The sequence below is a fragment of the Myotis davidii genome, unplaced genomic scaffold, assembly GCF_000327345.1.
Source record: "Myotis davidii unplaced genomic scaffold, ASM32734v1 scaffold1146, whole genome shotgun sequence".
NCBI classification, from domain to species: domain Eukaryota; kingdom Metazoa; phylum Chordata; class Mammalia; order Chiroptera; family Vespertilionidae; genus Myotis; species Myotis davidii.
In genome coordinates, this window is record NW_006296974.1 from 978,378 (window position 1) to 988,610 (window position 10,233).

The following is a 10,233-nucleotide window of genomic DNA, read 5'->3' on the forward strand; positions in this document are numbered from 1 at the left end:
ATCCCCCAGTGTCTTATGTCCATTGGTTATGCTTATATGCATGCATACTCATCTTTATTTTGAATGAACTCAATTGTCAAATAAAATTCCTGGATATATTTAATATACTTAGCAATTCAATAAGCAGATAGAATGTTTAGCTCTTCAGGGTCCCCAAGAACAAAAAGGATGTATGCATTCTGACAAAATACATTGATAATACAAATGATTTATTTATCTTTGTAAACTATAGTTCGCAGAACTCATTCAAATAACATAGTATAGTCATTCCTAACCAATGTAGTTCCTCTATAGTGTGTATATTGAAGAGTGATGTCATCTGTTGGCAGTTCCTAGCCTTATGGAGTTACTCTGTTAAACTTCCTGCAGCTCAGCCATCATTCAGAGGCCTAATAGGTTGCAAGAAGGTAATTGGTTAACTGCAGGTCCCTAACATCCTCGGAGGAATGCTGTGAGAGTGTGGACTTAGGAGGGCAAAGGCCATGTCCATCACATGGACTGGTGCATCTCCAGAAAGCAGGCAGTATTTTGCACAAATGATGAATGAAGAAATGAAATAAAAACTAAATCTCTGAGACTTTTGAAACATACATCTTCTCATGTTATATATTCTGGTGTTATCTCAGGATTGAAACTGTAGCTCTGTTCACTTTAGTTCTCATAGTTTAACATGTCCTACTTGATTGAAGAATTAACAAATTTTAAAGACTGGGATTTGCAAGTGGGAAGGAGTACATGGTGGTGATTAGAGAAGACAAGGGAATTATATCCAAGTGGCAACATTCGTTAACATTAGCTAAAAAATTTATTACAAGATTACTTACTGTATTTCTCATGGCTGTGGATGTCTTAATCTCTTCTTTCTGGTAACATATATATCCACATTGGAATTAGGCCTTTTTTCCCAAGTGGAGTGTCTTGTGACTTTGAAATGTTCTAATATCTTGAGATTTCTTTGATTATTATTTATTTTAATTACAGATTATGTTTAATAGTAATTTGCATTAGTTTCAGGTATAAGGCATAGTGGTCACATACTTTACAAAGTGTCCCTCCACACTGCTATTTCAAGCACCCGCCTGGCACCATACATAGTTATTACAATATTATTGACTTTATTCCCTATACCATACTTTACATTCCCATGACTATTTTGTAATTACCAATCTGTACTTTTTAATCCCTTCACATTTTTCTACCAATCCCCCAAGCTCCCTTCCTTCTGGCTAGCATCAGTCTATTCCCTGTATCTATGAATCTGTTTCAATTTTATTTGTTTATTTATTTATTTCTTTAAATTCCATATATAAGTGAAATAATATGGTATTTGTGTTTCTCTGACTTACTTATTTCATCCAGGCTGTCAGAAATGGTAAAATTTTATTCCCTTTTAAGGCAAAGTATTTATCCATTGTATATATGTAATACCTCTTCTTTACCCACTCATCTATTAATGGGCACTTGCTTGCTTCTATATCTTGGCTATCTATCTATCTATCTATCTATCTATCATCTATCTATAAAGAGCCAGGGTCCATAATGTCCAAAATGACCAAACGGACAACCGAACACCAGGCTGCATGCTCAGGAGGCTCAGGTGGGCGGGGACTGGCGAGCAGGCTGAACTGCTGACCTCTCGGTCACTCCCCGCCCTCCCAGCTCCCGTGGGCACCAAGGTGACCCAGCACTGACTGCTGAGGGTGCAATCTGGGCAGAGGGAACCCCCTACCCCATGCACAAATTTTGTGCACCAGGCCACTAGTTGTAAATAAGGCTGTAGTGTGAACCATGTCCAGCATGGCCAGGGGTGAACCTGAGGAGGGGCAGTGAAGGATTAAAGAAGACAGACAAGAGAATACAGTTAGGGTCAGGTGGGACACTGTTCTCAGATGGAGAGACAGTGCCACAGCCTGTAAGCCCAGTCTTTATTTTATAGATCCCCTGAGGCAAAGCAAGGGTTTGGTCAAGATGTTTACAATGTTCTCGTGAGTTTCGAATCTACTTAATTACATGCACTTGAGAACTCTATCAAGCCTAAATTACTCAGCGACCTGGGACCATAGCCTTTGGCTATAATTGTGCTGGGAGGGCTTTGCCCTCCAAGCTGGGACCTGCACCTGGCTTTGCCACGAAAGTACCATGCCCTCTCATTAGTCCGAGCTTGAACCCGTCCAAATGCTGTAGCCACTCTCCACAGAAGTGAACATAGGGGTGCATATATTTTTTTTGAGTTAATGTTTTGGATTTCTTTGAATATATACCCAGAAGTGAAATATTTGGGTTGTAAGGCAGTTCCATTTTAATTTTTTTGAAAAATATCCATACTGTTTTCCACAGTAGCTGCACCAATTTGCATTCTCACCAAAGTGCACAAGGGTTCCCTTTCCTTCACATCCTCACCAAATTTCTTATTTGTTGATTGCTAGCCATTTATTGATGCTAGCCATTCTGACAGGTGTGAGGTGATATCTCATTGTGGTTTTAATTTGCATTTCTCTGAGGATTAGTGATGTTGAGCATCTTTTCATATGTCTATTGGTTATCTGTATGTCCTCATTAGAGAATTGTCTATTCAGGTCCTCTGACTATTTATTAATTGGATTGTTTGTTTGTTTTTAGAGTTGAGCTGTATGTGTTATTCATAAATTTTGAATATTAACCCCTATTGGATGTATCATTGGTGAATATGTTCTCTCATTCAGTGGGTTGCATTTTCATTTTCTTGATGGCTTTTTACTTTTTTGCTGCAAAAACTTATTAGTTTGATGTAGTCCCATTTGTTTATTTTTTTCTTTTACTTCTCTTGCCTGAGGAGATATATCAGAAAAAAAATATACTGCTTAAAGAAATGTCAGAGATGTTATTGCCTATGTTTTTTTCTAGGAGCTTTATGATTTTTGAGTCTTACATTAAAATCTTTAATCCATTTTTTAAATATTTTAAATTGTTTTTAGAGAGAAAAGAAGGGAGAAGGAGAAAGAGAAATAGTAATGTGAGAGCAAAATATCCATCTGCTGCCTTCTGCATGCCCCCTTCTGGGGATTGAACCCACAAACTATCATTGCATGGGAGGATGCCCAACCAACTGAGCCACACTGGCCAGGGCAAGCCTTTAAATCTATTTTCAATTTATATTTCTATGTGTTAAAAGAAGGTGGTGTAGATTCTTTCTTTCTTTCTTTCTTTCTTTCTTTCTTTCTTTCTTTCTTTTTGTTGGAGTTGAATATTTTACCTGTTGTTCTCCCTGCATGATCTGCAATAATAATCTGCTTCATGTTGATATTTACTGCTGTGTTGCTGACAATTACCTGAAAGAGAAGTTGGGGTGCTTCACTGGGCTGGAAAAAATTTAGCTAAATCAGAAAGCAGATTTAATTAAGCAAGTTTATTCTATCAATATATAAAAGGCTAAGTTGACTTGTGCATGTGAGATACATATAAAGCTCTCACTGGGGCCAATCGCACATGTGTGTTTTTGATCTGTCATTGTTGATCATGAATTTGTTTGACACTTATACTATAGAGAAAGGGTGAATAGTGGTATTAAAATATTTCTTCTAATTAATTTCCTTTCCTTGTGTATGAATTAGTGCACCAGGACACTAGTGTTGAATAAGAGTGGTGAACACAGACACCAGACTGTCTCCCTCTCGGGAGCATACTTGCGCCTTTCTTCCCTCTCAGACATGCATCTCCTAAACCCAAAGGGTCCCCACAAGGCTTGCAACCAGAGGAGCAATGGGCAGCAGCAGCAAATCCTGGGCTAACCCTCTGAAACTATCTCCAAGGCCCCTTTCCTTTGCCTTTCCAGTGAGCCAAAACAGCCCTTCCTAAGCTCTCTTTTGTTGCTTCTTCTATCCTAAACCCTTTCTTGTTTCACTGTCTCCAGTTTTAATAAATGTACTATCAAAATGAAAAGAAAAAAATAACCCCCTCTCTCCCAAATTAAAGAAAGAAATAAAGAATTCACTCTAACAGGGTCTGGTGCCTGCCAAAATCTCCCTTTGGGTGTGCTGCATGTAGAGCTAAATTGGGTTGTGCTCTGATGTGGTCTGAATCCTGCCACTGGGTATGTATGTTCTGGCACCACTTTGGAGGGACCCAAGTGCAGGTCAATATCAAGTGCTGCTTGTGACCGGCCCTGGGCCACCTGTTTGGAGCTACAAAGCATTCATGGGCCTGGATGTATATGGGAGGGGTCTACCTGCTCACCAAGGCTGGCTTCCACCAGCACCAAGCGTGGGGGCAGGTCATCAAAAAGCCCCAGTCTCCTCAAGATCATTCTTTACCTGCTAGCCACCTGTTAGCCTCATTCGCTGAACAAGACTCTGGCTGTAAGCAAGTTGTGTGGGATTGGTTTTTAGTGAGTTATGAAGCAGGGGCAAATAGTGTTCACCAGATTAATACAGATTCAAATCTGCCACCAGTGCTACATCTGAGGCTACTCAGTACATTCTCAGGGCACACCACGGTCATCCGCCATTCTCTGGATACCTTCAGACCGTTGTGATGAGGTAGGGTTTCCAGGAGTCATCAGGGTAAGGCCATCAGAGTTCATCAATATTTGGCTATATTTAGGGAGAACTCTGCACAGGAATGTGTGGTGCCAATGGGCCTGTGAGGGAAAACGGTTTCCGCCCATGAGCCATACAACTCAGTTTTTCCAAGAGCCTACCCAAATTTCTTGGAGACTCTTCTGCACAATCCCCAGGCTTGCCACAGCCCCCTGACAATGTTGCTCAAGCTTTGGAGGGCGGGCCACTGGGAGTTGGGAGGGTGGAGCTAGTGGTTCTCTAGTGGTGGGACTAGTGGATCTGCCCTGGGGGATGGGGTGATCCTACTCTGATACTGGTGGGTGGAATATTGCTGCACTGGCTTGAGAGGTGCTGCTGCTCTGGCACTGGGGGACTGGGTGCTGCTGCTCAGGTGCATGACTTGGGTGGGAGGGGAAATTACCACTGCCCCGGAACCACATAACTCAGCCTCTGACTTCCTCTGAGTTAGCCCTTAAGATCTCTTCAAGAAAATCTACACCACAGGATCAGGCAGCAGACTCCTGTGCAGGGCATGAGCTCAGCAGGGTGGGGTGACAGGGAGTTGGGAGGTGTGCACTGGGGAAAAATGGCCCTCCCTCGAGAGCCCTACAAATGAATGCTATTTTATCTGTGCAACTCTGGTACTCCCTGAGTCTGACTGGCCCTCCTCAAGAGTCTTCCAATAAAGTCTGCACTGGGTGCCCAGGTTGGCTATAACCAGCAGACTCCTCGGTAGTGTGATTTAGGAGGACAGGGCCAGAGAGTTGGGAGGGTGGGGCTAGTGCATTCCCACATGAGTGGGAGGGCTGGACCCAGGAAAGATGATGTCTGTGGGTGGTGTGGGAGAGGGACTCAGCACAGGGACATTGGTGGCTGTCCATCCAGCCCTCTCCCAGAGGTCACACAACCCAGTCTCTCCCTGTATGATTTCAGTCCACTTTGAGCTCCTTCCCTCTGCTGGAGCTCAGGGTGATTGGCTACAAGCAAGATTTTGTGCACTGGCTTTTTAAGAGGGCATCTGAGTTTCCAGCAGTCTCCTGTCTCACCCTGGTTGATAGAATTCATGCTGACTTTTATGGCCTGTTTGTATGCTGGCTCCTTTCCCTGGCACTGATGTGTCCAGCTGGTGAGCCGGTGTGGGGTTAAGACCACTCGCACCTCAGGGTCTGCAGCTGAGATAGTTCTCTGGTTTCTTAACTAGAGCATGTGGGTTCTGGGTGAGCCCTTTTCATGTCTCCACCCTTTTCATGTCTCCATTGGAATCAAACCTGGGACACTTCGGTCTGCAGGCAGGTGCTCTATCCACTGAGCAAAACCAGCTAGGGGTCTTTGATGATTCTTGACCAGAGAATTGTCTTTGGAGATGCTGGAAACCATAATGATTAGCATAAAATAACAAGAAAGCATAAAGACACGAGTTCAAAAATGATGACTACCTTTAGTAATAGTTACCTAAATATAGCATAGCTCTACAAGCATGGATTCTGGAGTAAGACTACTTGGGTTTAAATCTTGGCTTTGCCCTTATGTGGAATCCTTTTATTTTATTTTTTGTTAATTTCTCTGTGCCTTAGTTTTCTGTTTGAAAAATGGGTATAGTGAGAATTAAATGAATAATATGGTTAGAACCCAGCCAGTGTGTCTCAGCTGGTTGAGCACCATCCTGTGCACCAAGAGGTCACTGGTTTGATTCCCCATCAGGGCACATGCCCAGGTTGTGGGCTTGATCCCCAGTAGTGGGTGTGCAGGAGGTAACTGATGGATGTTTTTCTCTTATTAATGTTTCTCTCTCCCTTCCTCTCTAAATATCAGTTAAAAATATATATGTATATATTTTAAAAGTACATGCTTAGAGCAGTTCCTGGCATATAGTAAGTTCCATATTAATCTTAATTCTTATTATAATCTTGGGTAAATTACTTACCCAGTCTGGGTTTAGAGTTTCCACGTATAAAATGAGAGGCTTCGACTAGATTATCTCTAAACCCCTCCTGAACTTACTATTTCCAACCAAGGACAGTTAGTCCATGCGTGTGTGTGTGTGTGTGTGTGTGTGTGTGTGTGATAGAGATAGGGAAGTGGATGATTAGTTATTAAATGCTTTCCTTGATTAATGGAAGATTAGGCTACTGGGAGACGGAGGTAAACATCTTTGTTAAACTCTAAATTTCTTGAGGGTAAGAAGTATATCTTTTCTTTTTTGGCTTACCAAGGACTAACATGGTAGCTGGTAATACTGTGTGATCAATAAACTATTAATTGATTTGGAATAAATGCCCTTGTGTCTTATGTTCCCAGATGTGTGGGAATGGGATAGGGTGGTACCTGCTCCTTAAGCCTTTTCTAGCTTTGAAGCTACTTACACTAAATATTCAAAAGACATTAGTGCTCTCTGCTGGAGATAGTCATAGTGCAAAAATTCATGGTTGATTGGGTTTTTGATGGCAGACTCTAATTTGAGTTTGGAAGTCCTGGATTTTAGAAATAAGATATGGCAGGTATACTTTTCTGTGTTGACAGTACAGATTTGGTGTCATGGCATTGAGGATGATGTGATTCACACTCAAGTGCTAAGTCTCATCTCTTCGTTTTTTTAAATCTTTATTGTTGAAAGAATTACAGATGTCCCCCTTATTTGCCCCCATTGACCCTTTGCCCCCCCACTTCTGCCCCTTCCCCAGGCCTTCATTATACTATTGTCTGTGCCCATGGGTTATGCATATATGCATAAAATTTCTTTGGTTAATCCTTCCTATTTCCCCCCTACCCCTTGAGTTTTGTCAGTCTGTCTTCTATTTCTGCCCTTTCTTCAGAGCACTTATATCTGTTCATTTGCACAAAGTTTGTATTCTTTTTCATTCATTGTAAATAAAAAGAGAGGGACAGCATTAATTAAGATATCGATGTTAAGAAAGTGAAAAGACAAATCACAGAATGGTAGAAAATACTTGCAAATCATATACCTGATAAGGGACTTGTATCTGAAAGTATATAAATATAACTCAACAATAAAAAAAAAAAAACCCAATTTTAAAATGGGCAAAATATTTGAATTGGCAGTTCTCAAACACACACACACTCACACACACGGAAAATAAGCACATGAAAAGATGCTCAATGGCAGCCATTAAAGAAATGCAATTGAAAACTGCAGGAGATACTACTTCAAATTCATTAGGATGATTGGAATAAAAAGACAATGATAAGTCTCAGTGAGGGTATGGAGATGTTGGAAGTCTTATCACATTGTTGATGGGATTGTAAAATGGTATATCCACTTTAAAAAACAGACTGGCAGTTTCTGAAAATGAGGGTCTGAGACTCACTGTGGTTTCTTGGCTACTCACAGTAGAGTTCAAATGCCAGCGGCATAGATTTTAAAGTGAAAGAGTCTATCAGTGAAGCAGTGGACAGAGAGAAGGCTACTCCACAAGCAGAGCTTACCCTTCATCATTCCCATACAGCTCTATTCTCTTTTCCCACTTATTTCAGTTTTATTGTTACATGTATTATCTCTGTACAATCTATAAACTCAGTAATACATTGTTGACATTATTATTTTGCACAATTTTATGTCTTCTAAGGAAGCTGAGAGAAAGAGGAGACTGAGTATATATTTATAGCTTTTGTTATATTAGCCACCTTAGTTATCATTTCAGGTTCTCTGCACCTGTTCCTATATATTCAAGTCAACATCTGAAGTTACTTCTTTAAACAAAAATATGTTTTTATTGATTTTAGAGAGAGGAAGGAAAGGGATACAGAAATAGAAACATTGCTGAGAGAGAAACATCTATCAGCTGCCTCCTGCACTCCCCCTACTAAGGATCCAGCCTGCAACCTGGGCATGTGCTCTGGCCGGGAATGGAACTGTGACCTCCTGGTTCATGGGCTGATGCTCAGCCATTGTGCCACACCAGCTGGGCAAGATTTGCTTCTTTTATTGAGGCTCTTTTAATGGAGGAGTAAGGCATTCAATAAGGGGGAGGAATATTCAGGATCTTCTGGGGGAGGGGGGGAAGGGCAGAGACTTCTGGGAAGAGCTCCATTGGCCATTTTGTGTTCTTATATGGGCTTTCTGTTTCTCATTAGGCGGCTCAGGGTGTGTCATTTAGTATGCTAATGTATTACAATGAGTGTATAATGAGGTTTCAGGATTATATTAACAATTCCAGTGAGATTATAGAAACATCATTCCCATACAGCTCTATTCTCTTTTCCCACTTATTTCAGTTTTATTGTTACATGTATTATCTCTGTACAATCTATAAACTCAGTAATACATTGTTAACATTATTATTTTGCACAATTTTATGTCTTCTAAGGAAGGTGAGAGAAAGAGGAGACTGAGTATATATTTATAGCTTTTGTTATATTAGCCACCTTAGTTATCATTTCAGGTTCTCTGCACCTGTTCCTATATAGTCAAGTCAACATCTGAAGTCAATTCTTAGCCCAATACAGCTTTGTTCCCACCAGCCTCCTTGGCTATTAAGGTAAGTATATGTTAGTGAGGTCTCTTTCTCCCCAACCCCCATCGTCCCAAAACACACACAGTGAAAAAGCCTCTGATGTTGCTCCTCAGGGGTGCATCCTTGGAGATACAGGAAGCCTACAGTCAATTGGGGAGGACAGTGATTTTGGGAAGGTTCTCGGTCTTTCTGGTTACTTGATCATACCCACCTGTGAAGTTCCATTAATTGCTGGTTGATCGCTCTATTGCTTGTAAAAATGCCCTGGGAAATAAATTGCTGCACACACTAATCTAATCAAATTCAGGCTCCTTTGAAGGGATAGTTCTTGAAGTCCTTGTTTGGGGTTTATTCAGACCCTAGAAAAGCTCTTTCAGTTGCTCATTTTTCTACAGCAACTAGTTGGCTTATCGTTTGGCTTATATCTTCAATGAATCTATTAATCTCCTCACAATTGCCTTTTACCAAAACTTCCATTGGTTTTTAAAGCACCTGTAGGCTTGAACTTTATACTCTGGGCCCATTTCCCGTTCAATATGCTTAAATTATTTGGTTTAGCAAGGAGTAGAGCTATTTCTCTAAGTGAGAATCCTGTATGGCAAATATTTCTTTCAACTTAATTGGCCATGGAGAGACTTCAAGTGGTGCTACAAAACCCCCTAAGCCCCATTGTGGCTCAAGTGCTAAATATTAAGGTGCTACATGAGCATCTTTTTAAGCAGCACCCTGCAGCAATTTCTTCAGAAGGAGCTATATTTTTGCAAATAATGTATGCATGTACCTGGTTGCTCTTTAATAGGTGACAATGTGATATTTCTCAATAAGAACAAAGTGAAAGAGGACTTCCAGACTGATCTATACTTGTTATGCATGTTTTCTTCTGTCATTGAAGATGTTTTGTGAAGTAGCTCATAGAAACCATTTCAGAATTTTTGCTTTTTAAGATTAGGTTAAAGAGAAATTTCCATTCATTAAAAATAAGATTCCACTAAATGATAAGTTAGGCGCCTAATAAATAGTTCTATGCCAGTGAATGTGTAGTTGGAGTTAGACAACTCTCACTCTATCTTGCTAATTTAAAATATATTAGCAGATAAATAACTCTTCCAAATAGCACCTGCGAACTTCAAATGGTGTGCTATTGGAATACCATAGAAATATTTGAAAGTGCTGATTTTAATCACAAAAGTAACTCTCGGAGAAAGAAGATGGCGGCGATATAGGCA